Genomic DNA, 15,253 nt, shown 5'->3' on the forward strand with positions numbered 1-15,253 from the left:
GTATTGCATGATTGTTTTATCTCTCCCTGCTTTCTTCCCTACTCAATCCTTCCTCCCTGCACTTGAGGCATAAAAATGGAAAATGAACTCTTATTCCATTAAAAACATGCTGTACTCCCCACACCGATCTTTCCTTCATGTTGGCCTTCTGTATGCTCTTTCCTATTTCTGATTTTGCTATCTCCTCCTTTCCTCGAAATTTGCACGATATTATGACTTGGCACTTTACTGTGGCAACCATATATAGGCTTTTGTCCTTAACAGAGCTATAGCTATGATGTGCTCTATTGCATGTGTGAATATACACAGAGATTAGCATAACATCTGCTTGTTACATTTTCTTTTGTCACATGACCTTCCATAGCATAGCCACTCCAGCAGCTGAACTGCTGCTGTTACTGTGGCTGTGATGTTGTAATATGCAGCTGCTTTAGATACATGTTTACACTGCCAGAACTCATTCATACAGTATCAGCTTTTATAGGTTCATAGGCATATACTAGACTAATGACCACCAAAGCCTTTATAAGCTGTGCAGTCCAACCCAATTGTGTCCCTATGTATCATGGACATTTATTAGGAGGGGGTATGTTGGCTAGGACATTTCTAGAGGTTATGTGGGGTGGTATGTTAGTTTGGGTGTTACTCTCTGACTCTATCACAGACATGGGGGCTAGACTTGGGATGAATTTCTGATTTCCTATCTGTTAGTCATGATTACACTTAAACTGGGTTAGGGACAGACTCTGCTTCATATTGATGGGGGCCCTGTTCCAGAGCATGGGAATTCTCTGAGACACATATCCGTTTTGCCAACATGTCTTATTTATGACACCAACAAAATTGAAATCCTTGGATCCAGTGGTTCTGATGATGTTAATTTTGCAGATGTACAAAAGTGGCATCAGAGCTAGATCTGAGAATCACATCTAAGTAACCTGTAGGAGACAAAAGTATAGAGATAGGTCTTCAAGGCAACCAATATAGGATAATGTGTTTATAGCCTGCAGTCTACTGGTAAGGAACCTTTATGGGTGTTCCAACTGTTGCATATGTCTGGTCAGGTACATGCCAAAGGGGGCATTATACTCAATGACCGGTCTGATAATCACCAAATAAAGTGGCACTATGACTTTCTTCAATGCCATCCCTGACTTATAAGTCTGGTGGGGTAGAATGATTTTCTCACTATCTTTGCCACATGTTGGTCAAAGGCAAGATTACTGTCTACATATGTTCTCAGATCCCTAATTATAGGGTCAATTCTTAGGTATAGCCTGGGTGGCAGTTTTCCCAAAAGGCACTATAATGCATCTCTTGCCATTGAGCTGGCTGTTGCATGCAAAACTGTGCTGTATCATATAGCGTAGTGGAACTACACATTTTTTTGTGAATACCACCTCCATCTGTCTTGTGTAGAACATGAGGATTTCTTGGTTAAACTCCAGGATGTAAAAATCAGTAAAAACCACAATCACTCTTGACAGCTACACATACAATGATTGTGGATTAAAATAAATAGGGCCAAATATTAATTGATTATATAAGTCAAAGCAATTTGGAAATGACACTGTGAAAGCCAAAGGGGCTAGCAATATCTTAGATACTGTACAGAAGATCTTAGGTATTTTTGCTGTCCGCCTGTAGTTATCCTCTCTCCAGTTAACACTGACAGTGAAACTGTCATCTTCAGCCTAAGTGCAAAATCAAACCCAGCCATAAATAAACCATCTTTCCTTCAAATTATACCTGTGATGTGATACATTTTATGATACTCATGAAAGCAGACTGGGATGCTACCTTCAGTGACCGAAATACCTCTGTTAGGTACTTGCAGTTAATTTTATGGCATTATTAACTCCAGCATTAATGAACATTATCAGTAAAGCACAGATATAAATTCTTCTTCTTCTTCTTTCGGCTTTTCCCGGTTTGGGGTCACCACAGCAGATCATCTGTCCGCTCACGATTGGCAGACGAGTTTTATGGTGTCGAGTTGCCAGCCCACCCTACCACAGAAGGCACACACATGCGCACACTCACACCTAGGGCCAATTTAGAGTGTCCAATCCACCTACTGCATGTCTTTGGGATGTGGGAGGAAACCGGAGCACCCGGAGGAAACCCACGCGACCACAGGGAGGACATGCAGACTCCACACAGAAGGCACCCCAGCCAAGAATCGAACCGGAGAACCTCTTGCTGTGAGGCAGCAAGGCTAACCGCTGCACCACCGTGGCCACCCAAAGCACAGATATAAATGTAAGTTCAAAAACAAAAACTATTGTTGAATCACATAAGTAACTTTATATACAAGAACTGTAACTAAAACAAAAAAAAGATGCTGCTTAGCTTTAAAAAGCGTACCTTGTCAAACTGAGTTAACCTGAAACATGAACTTCTTTAAATGATACAACCACTACTGTCAAGGGTGTACCCTATTACTCCACAAATACATATATAGCCATTGGTAACTAATATACTGTAATTCACTACTTCAATTGCTCCCAAGAACTATGGCAGACATGGAGAAACACAAGTCTCACACAAAGAACTCTACAAAAATGCAATCAGGCCTATGATACAGAGAATTATAATGAGATATCTGACCATAGCAAAGTCATTAGATGTTTGAGAAATGGATGTCAAGAAATATACCTCTCTGGCTGAAAGCACACTATTCAATTTATTATATATTATTTATGTCAACTGAATAAGACCAGTTGGCATAACGGTTAAGGTCTTTGCCTCCCATGCACAAGGTACAGCGTTTGATCCTGACCACCTGCCAATGCCTGTTTAGAGTTTGCATGTTCTCTCTGTGTCTCTGTGGGGTGTCTCCCACCTCCAAAAAGCATGCTGAGTGTTTCCATCTCAAACTCACCAGTGAATGGAGCTGTGGGCAGCAGCACAGACTCTACATAGTGCCCTATAGAGGAAGAGTTGTATAGACTGGTGCTTTGGGTATTTACTCTGGTGCACAGTATCCTCAAGATAGGAGAACATGGATCACAGACTGTATGCTGTGGCAGGGCTAGCTACTTGACGGTGTAAAATATGGCTCTATGTGATTCGGCTATGTTGATTAATGTTGCCCAAAATGGGCATGGGTAGTTACCATTAAGTGGTTGAGGATGTGGCCTACTCTAGTCTACACCATGCACCCATGTCAAAAGTGAGAGGGGTGTATGTACCCCTGTTAGCCAGTGTGAGCCTGCCATAAAGCCCAGCAGCCTTGGGTCAATAAGCTACTTGCCAGACTTTGTCTATTGCCCAGCCTGGTTACCACAATCAGCTGCAAGTAGTGGTGAGAAAAGGCTCTAAGGTCAACAGAGACAAGGCTGAAGACATGGAAGTTGACTGGAGAGAAAGTACAACAGTTTAAGGAATTACTCAGGGCTCTAGCACCCCAAGAAGAGGAGGAAATAGGTGGAGTTGAAGAAGAATGGCAGCACCTTGTAACAGCATGTGAGGGCTACAGAACTGATAAGTGGCCGAGCCAGGTATGGAAAAAAAGGTACATAAGGAAAGCTGGTGGTGGAATGCAGAAGACCAGGAAGTCATCAAAAGAAAGGAGGAGTGTGGGAAAAAGTGGGAGATAAGAAAAGACCGACCAGGTTAGGAATAAATACTGGTTGGCTTACAAACTAAGAAAGGAGTTGCAATAGCAAAGAAAACGGCACTGGAGGCATTCTACCAGCTTCTGGAAAGGGACTTAGTACGTGGCACAAAGAAACTATGTTATATTGCAAGGCAAAGACAGAAAGACAAAGAAGATAGTCAGACACCCTTCATAAGGGATGCCATCAACAACCTGCTCACCAGTCCACAGGGCATCAAAGGCAGATGGAAGGATTATTTCCAGCAGCTTTAGAATGAAGAAAACTCCACTGAAGCTGTACTGACATAGAAACATCCTACAGTGAGAGGAGAAGAACAACTGACCCTAGAGGAAGTAAGAATACCACTAAGGAAAATGAAGTCAGAGAAAGCAGCAGGCTCAGATGAGGTCACAGCAGATATGGTAAAGATGTTGGGTGAGATAGGAGCAAATGGCTCCGGAGGGTACTCATAGGAGTGTGGAGACAAAGGCATATCCCAGATGACTGAAGAACATGCATACTCATACCAGTGTACAAGAACAAAGGGGCCAACCACGACTGGGGGCAGTACAGAGGTATCAAACTCATGAGACACTGCATAAACGTTCTGGAGAGAATGATTAATAAACGGATATGCAGAGTAATAGAAAGTAAGATGGGAGATGAGCAGTTTGGATTCAGATCAGGATGCAACACAACTGATCCGATGTTTGCAGTGAGACAGATAGTTGAGAAGAAGCTAGAGATGAGGGAAGAGCTTAACTGGGCATTCCTAAACTTGGAGAAAGCATATGACAAGGTCCAAAGAAAGCTGATTTGGGCATTACTGCGGTGGTTCAAAGTCCCAGAATCATTGGGAAAATTATTGTAGACTATGTACAAGGACCAAATGACTCAAGTACGAATAGTGTTCAGTTTCACAGATGGGTCGCCAGTAGGAATGGGTATGCACCAGGGTTCAGCTCAGAGCCCACTTCTGTTCATACTGGTGATGGACTACATTAACAAAGAGGTCAGAGGGGACAGTTGCTGTATGCAGATGATGTGACATTACAGGAAGACTGAGCAAGAGCTTCAGCAAAGGATAGGGTAATGGAATGGAACAATGAAGGTATATGGGATGAAACTAAGCACAGATAAGGCAGTAGTAATGGCAGCAAACTGGGGAAATCAGATGAAGCTGAGAATTGAGATAAAAGGGAAGATAGTGGAACAGGTAAATAGCTTCAAGTATGTGGGAGGGATGGCTGAGAAGAAGGGAAGTCTGAATGAAAAGATCAAAGCTGGAACCAGAGGGGATGCAGCCATCATACATAGAGTCTCAGGTGTAGTAGTCTATGGCAGAAGAATGCCAAAGAAGCTGAAAAGTAAGGTACACAGGACAGTGGTGTGACCAGTACTACTACTATATGGTACAGAAACCTGGATAGTAAAGGCAGAAAAGATGAAGCTAGAGGTGATGGAAATGAAGTGCCTCAGAAGGGTGGTAGGATGCACACTGTGGGACAGATGAATAAATGTGGACATAAGAGCAGAAGCCAAAGTAGCTCCAATGGAAGGAAAGATTAAAGAGAGCAGATTATGGTGGTTTGGACATGTGCAGAAAAGCAGAAGACAATCTGGTGAAGGTTTGGGACAGACAGGAAGAAGGTAAGAGGAAATGAGGATGTCCAGCAAAGAGGTGGATGGATTGTGTGAAAGAATATCTCTGACAGTTGGGCATGAGTGTCAAAGAAGACAGGAGTGGGGCATTGAATCGAGAGAGATGGTGACAGTTAACGTGATACCCTGACCCCATGTAGAAAATAGGAAAATGGGGGCTGATGATGATTTGTGTCAACTGAATCCAAGTATTCCTATAATTTGTGTAGACATATGTTGTAGGATGGGAAAGGGAAATGGTACAAAGGCAGCCCAAATAAAGTCATTTTATGAAATCAGATGGTGTGGATGTATGCTAGTTCACACATTAGTATACAATTTCAGTCAATGTTAGTTGACTGTGTACATAAACTTCATAGGTTCATAGGTTCATACTAGGCTATCTGCCCTAGGGCATTTATAAGCCTAGCCAGAGTGTGTTTGGCTTTCGCCACCCATTTTAAATTAATTTGCTATGCCTTTTTTTGAGGTTAGTATACTGTGCCTCTGTCTAACAGTGACACAGAAGTGATACCCGGGGTAAACCTACGATCTCCCATCCACTCATCAAGATTCCTCTTGAAGAGAGTCAATGTGGGACTCTGCCTAACTTGGACTGGGATTTTATTCCAGAGTGAAGGGAGCCTCTGGGTTATGAATCTGTCCCTCCAGCATGTCCTATTTATTTCAGTGCTGAGGTTCAAGTCTCTCGAGCGCGTAGCTCAATGGGATTTGGACTTTCTGAGGTGCAGCATGTCCATTAATTCCGGGTTGGACATGGCTTTATACGTCAGGCACAGATCGCCTCTGAGCAGGCGGTATGCCACTGAGTAGAGCTGGAATTTTTTTAACTGGGCAGCATATGGCACCTGTTTGAGCCCTTTGATCCTCTTGGTGAGGTACTTTTGGGGTCTTTCCACTTGCTGCAGGTGTCTGGTAAGGTACATCCCAAAAGGGGCATTGTACTCAATTATGGGCCTGATGAGGGATGAGTAAAGAGGTACGATGACCTCCCCTGATCTAGATGTGAATCCCTTCATAATTAGGTGGGCTATATAAAATGTTTTTCTAACCACTTTGGCCACGTGGTTGTCAAATGAGAGATTGCTATCAACTTGGGTCCCCAGGTCCCTAATGACTTCTTCTGTACTTAATGGATTACCACCTATGTGGTAATTTGTGGGCACTTTGTTTTTGCTAAAGGGGATGACTATACACTTTTTGGCGTTTAGCTTGAGGCCATGGCTCTGGCACCAGTTGTCTGTTTCTATGAGGCCCTTTTGGAGGATGCTTGTGTCGGCTGGAGAGTTGATTATGGCCCAGTTTGCAGTCATCTGCGAACTTGGTCAGCCACAGTCCTTCCGTGTTGGCCTGTACCGCAGAGAAATATATACCGAACAAGAGAGGTCCCAGGACTGAGCCTTGTGGGATGCCACTTGTAACTGGTTTGGAGTCTGACATGGCTCCAGCAATTCTAACCATGTGGGTTCTGTCCTTGAGCCAGTTTGCAACCCATCTAGTGACATAGGGGTTTATATTTAAGCTGGTGAGCTTATCTATAATGCCCGAGTGGGGTATTGTATCGAAGGCTTTTGAGGTCCAGGTAGGCTGTGTGGGCCACCTTCCCCTCGTCAATGGCCTTGGTGACTGTTTCAAAGAAATTGACCAGGTTTAATAGGCAGGATCTGCCCTTAACAAAGCCAAACTGGGTAGGATCCAGTGTCTGTAGGTCCCCAATATCTTTATTTATGAGGTCCATGATGATCCTTTCCATAGCTTTGCAGACCAAGCTAGTCAGGCTTATGGGGCGATAGTTTCCAGGATCCATTGAGGCACCACCTTTGTGGAGAGGGACCACTGTTGCTGTACGCTACTCTTTGGGTACATATCCTGTAGTAAGGCTAAGATTGAACAGTAGTTTTATGTTTGGGTTTAGCTCTTCTTGGAGTTCATGTAGGTCGCAGCCCGGGACACCATCTGGTCCCATTGATGCTGTGTTTTTTGCTTTGGAGAGGGCGGCTCCTACCTGAGCATCTGAGATGTCAGGGGGGCAGCACTCTGTTGGGATAGATACTTGCCCTTTTGGTGGGGAGGGTGGGGAGAAGTTTGCACTGAACCTGTCAACTGGGATGTTGGCAATGTCTGTGGGCCCGGTGTATTTTTTGTCATTTTGGACTAATTCTGAGCATATCTGGGAATTCCCACCCAGGTTCCTAACATAACTAAAGAAAGCCTTGTGATTATCCTTAGTGTCCTGTGCAATTTTTCTCTCGAAGCTGGCCTTAGACGATTTTATGAGTGCCCGTAGTTTTTTGCTAATACTGAACAGAGATGCCTTCCCTTTTGGGATTTTGCTCTATCATGTAGTAGCTTCCTCCTTCTATTGTATAGTTTGTTTATGGCTGGGGTCCACCAGACAGGATGTCTGCCTTTGGAGGGTTGGGTCTTGGTTTTATTTGGGATTGCATGATCCATGTATTCCTGAAGGTGTTCATAGAATGCGTTTATAAAGGATTCTGCGGTCTGGGCCGTATTTTCCACAGGCCCGGGGCTTTGAAGGATTTCGCCTCGGTTTTGAGGTGTGAAATTTGCTTTAGAGAAGTTTTTCACTGTGGTTTTCTGGGCAGGGGGTGGGGTCGGGATGTGAATATCCAGTGAGATTAGTTTATGGTCTGATCTTACCAGTGAGGGATACACTTCTGGTCTGGAGCATAGTGTCCCCATGTTGGTGATGATCAGGTCCAGTATGTTTTCCCTCTTGTGGGAGTGGTAACAAGTTGTTCCATAGCATTTGAGTTTATAAATTCTAGGAACCTTTGGGCTAGGTGTTGGAGCTAGAGTAATGCTCCCAGTCTATGTTTGGGTAGTTGAAGTCGCCCAATATAATGGTGTTTGGAGAGACCTTCATATTTTCCAGTATTCTCAGGAAGGACAAGTGGGGTTCCTGTGTTTGGGAGGGTGGTCTGTAGCAGGCTATAAACTGGAAGGCAGTTTTACCCACAGTTAGTTGCACATGGATAGTCTCTGATGCTTCGTGCTGTGCCACCAACCTGGAGGTGTGGGTATCTTTGAGAATATTGATACTCCCCCTCCTTTTGTGGTTCGGTCCAAGTTTTGGGGCCGAAAAGCATGGTATGAGGTATAACCTGGTAGTGCTGGGGTGCTCTCGGAGCCTTGAACCAGGTTTCTGTTACTGCACAGATATCAATGTTCTCCATGCTAAGGAGAGTTTTGAGTCGTGCATCTTGAGGTTTAGACTTCTGGCGTTGAGTAGCATTACTCTTAGTTTCTTATCCCTTGTGATACCTATGGATGTGGGTTTGTCTTTTGAGCCTTGCCTAAAAAAGGCACTATGGGGGTAGCAAGAGCCTTTGCCAATATCCAAAAGCCCAGGGGTGACAGGTGCAAGCCGTCCCTAGCGAAGCATCGTGGCTTGTCGAGCATGTCATCCCAGGCTGACAGGCATTGGATCCCCTTTGAATGACACCAGCACTTAAGCCAATTGTTGAAATTGATCATCTTGTCTTCATATTGTGGCATCATTCTTGGTGAGGGTAAGATGCTAATCAAGGTCAGGGTCATACCGGCCTGGGCTACATGCTCAGAGAGCTCCTCTATGTCTCTTTTCATGTAGTCCAGGGAGGTACGTCTCAGGTCATTCACTCCAGCATGGACAATGACTGAGTCATATTTGTACTTGCCTTGGAGTGACCTGAGTACTTGTGTTATGTGGCGGATCATAGCGCCCGACAGGCAGCTCACCGTGACCTTCTCCTTGTTCAGCCTGGTGAGCGGGACGTCAGTGTGCCTGACGATAGAGTCACCTATTACAAGTGTATCAGGTGTGTTGTTTAGCCTTAAGGGCTGTGACTGTTCGGCACACTGGCTTTGTGAGCTATGTGTTGCGCATGTTTTGTTTTGGGGTAGCGGTTGCTTGGGTGTCTGCTTTGGAGGTCTCTGCTGCTTAGGCAGATTTTTATTTAGAGCCTCCGAGTATGTTTTTGTGTGTTTATGTGTTTGGTTTGTCGTCGTGGTAGGTCTATGTGAGACTGGAATTGTAGTGAGTGTGGTTTCCTTCTCCTCCTGACTGGTTACGCCAGTACTGAGTTGAGAGAGCTTAGCCTCCAGTTTGGCTATATGGTTGCATCTCTCACATGTGTTGGAATTTGTTGGGAGGAGGAGAGGGTTGTCTGTGTACATGAGGCAGTTGTAACATTGCCTCAAGATTCCCAGCTTCACCAGCTGGACCGGAGAGGTGATTGACAACTGACCTTTGGACATGCTAGAATAGTATTGGGAATTTCTTTATAATTGAAAAAAGGGCCAATGGGGAACAAGGTACTCAAGGGGAGTTTGTGAGGGTGTAGTGCTTTTAATTTTTTAGAGCTGACTTATATAATTGCTTTAGTGAGCAAGTGCCAGGTAACTTAAATGCAATGTGTTACAGGTAACTTAAATGCAAAAACGACAAACAGTAACTTTCTTTCAAGTGAAACAAGGAAATAAGTACAGTAAGCAATGCAGATATCACTAGGGATCCACAGAAGTGCTAAAAGGCCGCGTTTTAGGTGGAATTAGCGTTTCAGGGAAATAAACAAACAACAAGCATACAAATAAAGCTAGATTCAGCAGGCCTGGATCTAGTCTATGCTGCAGCAAACAAGGTGTACCAATTTCAGTAAGAAACAGTTAGAATATGCAGGCACTATAAGCCTCTAACCAGAAATTCCCTGCTCAGAAGGGCAGAGTCCAGCCTCTCCTCCCACAAGAGTGCAGACCGCAATCCTTCTTAACGTAAAATAACTGGCCTGAAGCCCAAGTGCTTAAACCAGAACTAATACACTTTTAGAATAACAGACACTGAGCTCTCAATCAGCAGTTCCCAACTTAGAAGGATGTAAGCTACCTGTCCTGCCACCACAGTGCAGGCCACAAACCTTCCTAATGTAAAACAACTGGTCTGGAGCCCAAGTGCTTAATCCAAAAGACTTTGAAATGATAGCTACACTTTAATCAAGTTACTACCAGCAGTAATAAATACAACTGAATACTTTAAAGAATGCCTGGATTAGTGCTCAAGTTATACAAACAAAGCTAGATTCAGCAGGCCTGGATCTAGTCTATGTTACAGCAAACGAGGTGTACCAATTTCAGTAAGAAGCAGTTCAAATATGCAGGCACTATAAGCTTTAACCAGAAATTCCCAGCTCAGAAGGACAGAGTCCAGCCTCCCCTCTCACAAGAGTGCAGAACACGAACCCTCTTAATGTAAAATAACTGGCCTTAAGCCCAAGTGCTTAAACCAGAATTAATGCACTTTTAGAATAACAGACACTGAGCCCTCAATCAGCAGTTCCCAACTTAGAAGGATGTAAGCTACCTGTTCTGCCACTACAGTGCAGACCACAAACCTTCCTAATGTAAAACTGGTCTTAAGCCCAGGTGCTTAAACTAAAAGGCTTACAATGAGTTACACCAAGCAGTAATAAATACAACTGAGTACTTTTAAGATGATGCAAAAGCAAAATAAAGTAGGAAAAACACAAATACAGTAAAAGCAGATAATTTTTTTTTTTTTTTTTTTTGGAAAGAGAGAAAGGAAAGAGAGAAAGGAGTAGCAGAAACTAAGCTGATTGGCCTTCTCAAATGCTCTCCCTGTACTGGGTAGAATGAGGTAATGACACTAGACTGGGAGGAGGGTCCCAGATCAAATTTACACTGGTCAGAAGACCCTTTTTTAGCAATGATACAGACCAAAATGGCAAACAAAATCAATGAAAAAAATGTGTATCAAACTGGTGTAAAATAATATGTGAAAATATCAAAGTATAACAGTTTATATTAGGTAAGCATTTCATGCAGCAAGTATTTCAACTGGGCATGCAACACAAAATAAACGTATTGCCATAAACATACAGTCAGCAAGCATTATACAAAACCAAAATGAATAGAGGCATATACCATTGACCACCAAGCTAATTAGATGGTGGGAGGCAGGAGCGGCCTTAGATCAACTGGTGCCCTAGGCAAAAAGGCACCATAGCACCCCCCACCACTCCACCCAGTGCCCCCATCCTGGTCTACCTACACCAAAAAAATACTGGAAAAGTGCCCCTACTAAAGCGGTGCCCTAGGCGGCCGCCTAGTTGGCCTATGCCTAAGGCCGGCTATGGTGGGAGGGCTATAATGGTTTTGGAAGGAAATAAACAAGGACTGTACTTGGTCAGCGACTTGACATGTAACCAACGTTTAGAGACTATGAGATTAGAATGTGTCTTAGTTGCTGGCTTTGGCACAGAATAGAAGGTGTGTGGATTTAATGGTTAACAGAGATGAATGATGGGGCCACAGAGAACAGTAAACTGGAGACTAGTAGTAGCAGTGGTAGGTAAAGAAGAAAAAGAATATTGGGAAAAGTACAAAGGAGAAGGGAGTAGGAAAAGCTAGTAAGAGAAGGAAGGGGGTAGTTTGTTAAGGATATAGTACACTCAGGGATGGGAACTAGAGATGCTATTTCTCCATAATAGAGGCTTTTGGTAGCTATCCCTGTCAGAAAAGTGTGTGGGGGGGTGAGGATTTTCTATGCCAGTTAGACATACTTAATGACCTGTGGAGCCTAATCCCAGATGATCAGTAAGTAGAGCAGTTGGGCAGAAGGGGGTTGAAAGTAGGGTCATAATGGAGAAAGATTACAAAATGCATAGGGAATTCTGTCAAAAAAGTAGAGAAAGGTTAGGAATAGTGTGCTTACAGTAACTAAAGTTGAGAAGGAGGAGGTTCATTCAGAAAAAGGGTGACAGATGGGTAAGAGCCGACTGTATTAAAGGTGGAGGAAAAAACAGGTACAGATATCTTAATGCACCAAACTGGCCCACTCATTCATTATGGTTAGATGTAAGCATTCCTCAGGCAAGTTAGCTATTCAGTCCATTTGTGCCTAGGGTTGCCACCTCTTGCAATGCTGAAAATTAGACAAATGCCATGCCTCCCTGCTCCACCCCTGAATCCCAACTCATGTCCACCCACAACTATGCCCATTTTATGACATAAATATATATGGCATTATGGTGGAACGCCCCTTTTAGCCCATTTCATTATGCCTAATCTATGTACTGTTACTCTTTTTTTTTTCTTTGTTGTGGAGTATTTTGGACTCCATTGCATCATTTTAACGATGCTTTTTGTGAAAAAAAAGACAGATGTTGCTTTTTAATAAATCCTGGCATTCTGTCCATGCTTCTACACAGAATTACCAGAGCTTGTACAGTGCTTTCTGGACTACCAGAGAATCATTCTTATTTCCAGATAGTCCCAAATAGTCCATAAAATTGCCAGATAGGTGGCAAGACTATTTGCGCCTGCCCAGATATCCAAATCCACTATTCATTCTCCAGTGGTTAAAGTCAAGTGAGAAAGAGTATGCCAACTTGCTGGATGATTCCTCGCATTCCCTGGGCTGAGTGCCTATGCACAGTGGAACAGCATGTTTGTAAGCTCATGCTGCACAGCTGCAACATCTAGACATCCCACTAGTTCTCCCCAAATGGTGAGACAGAGTTGCTTCTCTCCCCTAAGAATGAGTAAGTCATCAGTGGCAGTTCAATTCCATCCTGCTCTGCCAGCTTCATCCAAGACTGTAATCAAACTTGGATTACCTAGGCCATAGTCAGGCTCTACCCTTCTACACCACAGGAGCTGGCAATATGGATGGCTTCTGTTTCATGCTGTGTGCCAAATAAGTTTGAAGCATAGGGACCTGGAGGTTTCTGTCAGTGAGGATGGTAAATAATTAGGAAGTAGGGGTATAGAGTGGTCTGGGCAGGAGATTTTGAATGCAGAGGTCAATTGGTTATACATCAGAGTGGAGTTTTGCAGAAGAGGAGATGAATTGTTTAGGGCTGATACATATCTGGAGAGAGAAATAGGGAATAGAAAAGCAATTGATTACCAATAGGAACAACTGTAAACAGGCAAGCAGGTTAGATAGGATTCCAGTGGACACAGTGTCAGGATTACAGGTTAATTTGGCAAATGTTATAGAAAGGGGGTATCAGATAATTCTTTTGTGGTAATGGATTGGAACTGGGTGAGGGGGTGAAGGAAAAAAGTAGGTTTTGGTTGACTCCAGACAGAGGTTAGAGCATGCAAGATGGTTACAGTGGATGAAAGGGAGAGTGGTGGAGTAAAACAGGAAAGGAGAAGGAACAGCAGGACAAAAGGAATGGGACAGAATGTATTAAGGCAGCAGGTAATAAAACATTTATTGGATACACGGGGGGAGCAATTAGCATAGAAAGACACAGTAGAGAGGCTGAGTAGAGCACTGGCATAAGGAGTGTGTAGATAAGAACATGAAAGTTGAAGGAGGAAAGAATGGAAAAAATAAGAGCAGAATTAAGCAATTAAAATGAGGATGAAAGACATGGGAGCAAGATCAAGTGAAAGCTGAGATGGAAAGAAGATGGGCATTTTGTTGGAGTGAGGAGAAGTGGAAGTGAAGCTTCTGGAACTGGAGATTGAAATACCAAAAATGACTAAGGTGAAATAGAAGTATAAACGATAATCATGGGAACAAGAGGGTATCAAATGAAGACATGAAGGAGTAGCTGAACGTTATGCAGAGCGTCATCAGTAGTGATGGAGGAGGAGGTGTTCAAAAGGTGTAAAGGGCAGGTAACGAGAGGTGGTGAAACCATAGGGGCTACACACAAGGATAGGGCTGGTAGGGATGAAAGTGACAGGATGACAAATGAAGAAATAAAAGGAAGAAAGGTGAGAGAAATTTTTCAATTGAGTCCTATCAGATGGTTGGAATGGAGGCTGAGAAACAAATGGCAAAAGTTTAGATCTGAATTTTGTGACAGAGACAGAAATGATATTATTGCCAAAGAGGAAGGCATGACTACAATTATAGGCCTATATCCCTCTGTAACTCAGATGTTAAGTATCTTGTTATGGTAATGGTAGCTAGGGCCTAGGGTAGGTAAAGTGATATTGACAGCACAAGGAAATAGTCAGGTAGGTTTTGTTAAAGGCAGATCATCTAGGGATAACTGGAAGCTGTTGCTGAATTTTGTAAGTTGGATACATTTGGAAGGGGGTACGAAAGGTATTTTGGTTTTAATGGGCATTCAAAAGGCATTTGATTTGGTCAAGTGGCATTTTTTATTTAGTGTGCTGGAGCAAGCTTTAGGGATAAAATAAAGTTTATCTCCTAATATGAAGATGGAGATCAATGGCAGTTTCCAAACGAAATGCGTGTGTGACTTTGATGGTTGATGGGTATGCAATTATATAGCATCTAGTCCAGCAAGATGTACATATGGATGAGAACAAAAAATGTCAGGGATCCTGCAATTTTCTTAGAGAAAAGAATACTCATTTTTCTGTTTCATTTCTGAAAGATGATACATCTCTTCCTTTTTCCACTGTGGGCAGTTAGGGAAAAAAACACAGACTGCATATCTGCCTTTGAATACCTATACATGTTTGACTTATATGCAGAAATGTAAGATTATAAATCCTCCAGTGGCCAGGAACACACAGAAAATATATATATATAGACAGCAGGTTTTAAATGTATATACTATATATGCAGAAAAAAGCTTTAGCGCAAAAGGTTTAGAATGTTAATAATTCCTTGCTTATTTTGGTAACACTCTAAAAGGTAACGTGACAGCTTGCAGCTAAATCCCTCTGATGGCAGGCATTTAAGATACACACTGCTATTTTATGTGTCACATTCAATTTACTTCTTAGCATACTGCCATATTTGTAGGTAATTTGTATGTGTTCCCAAAGCATGAATTGAGGCATCTGTCCCCATAAGACATAAATACAGTATCAAATTCAGGAGGAGACCCCGATGGTGGAACCTCAGTGTAAACAAACTATACAATAACAGGAAGAAACTGAGCCCATAAAAGCAATCTTAATGCCCCATTAACTCGAAAGGATCAATGAAGAAATCAGAAACAATATCAAATCCACAAAAGTAAGTACACATTTAG

Source organism: Protopterus annectens, chromosome 15.part0 (genome assembly GCF_019279795.1).
Source record: "Protopterus annectens isolate FY-2018-M chromosome 15.part0, PAN1.0, whole genome shotgun sequence".
Classification (NCBI taxonomy): domain Eukaryota; kingdom Metazoa; phylum Chordata; order Ceratodontiformes; family Protopteridae; genus Protopterus; species Protopterus annectens.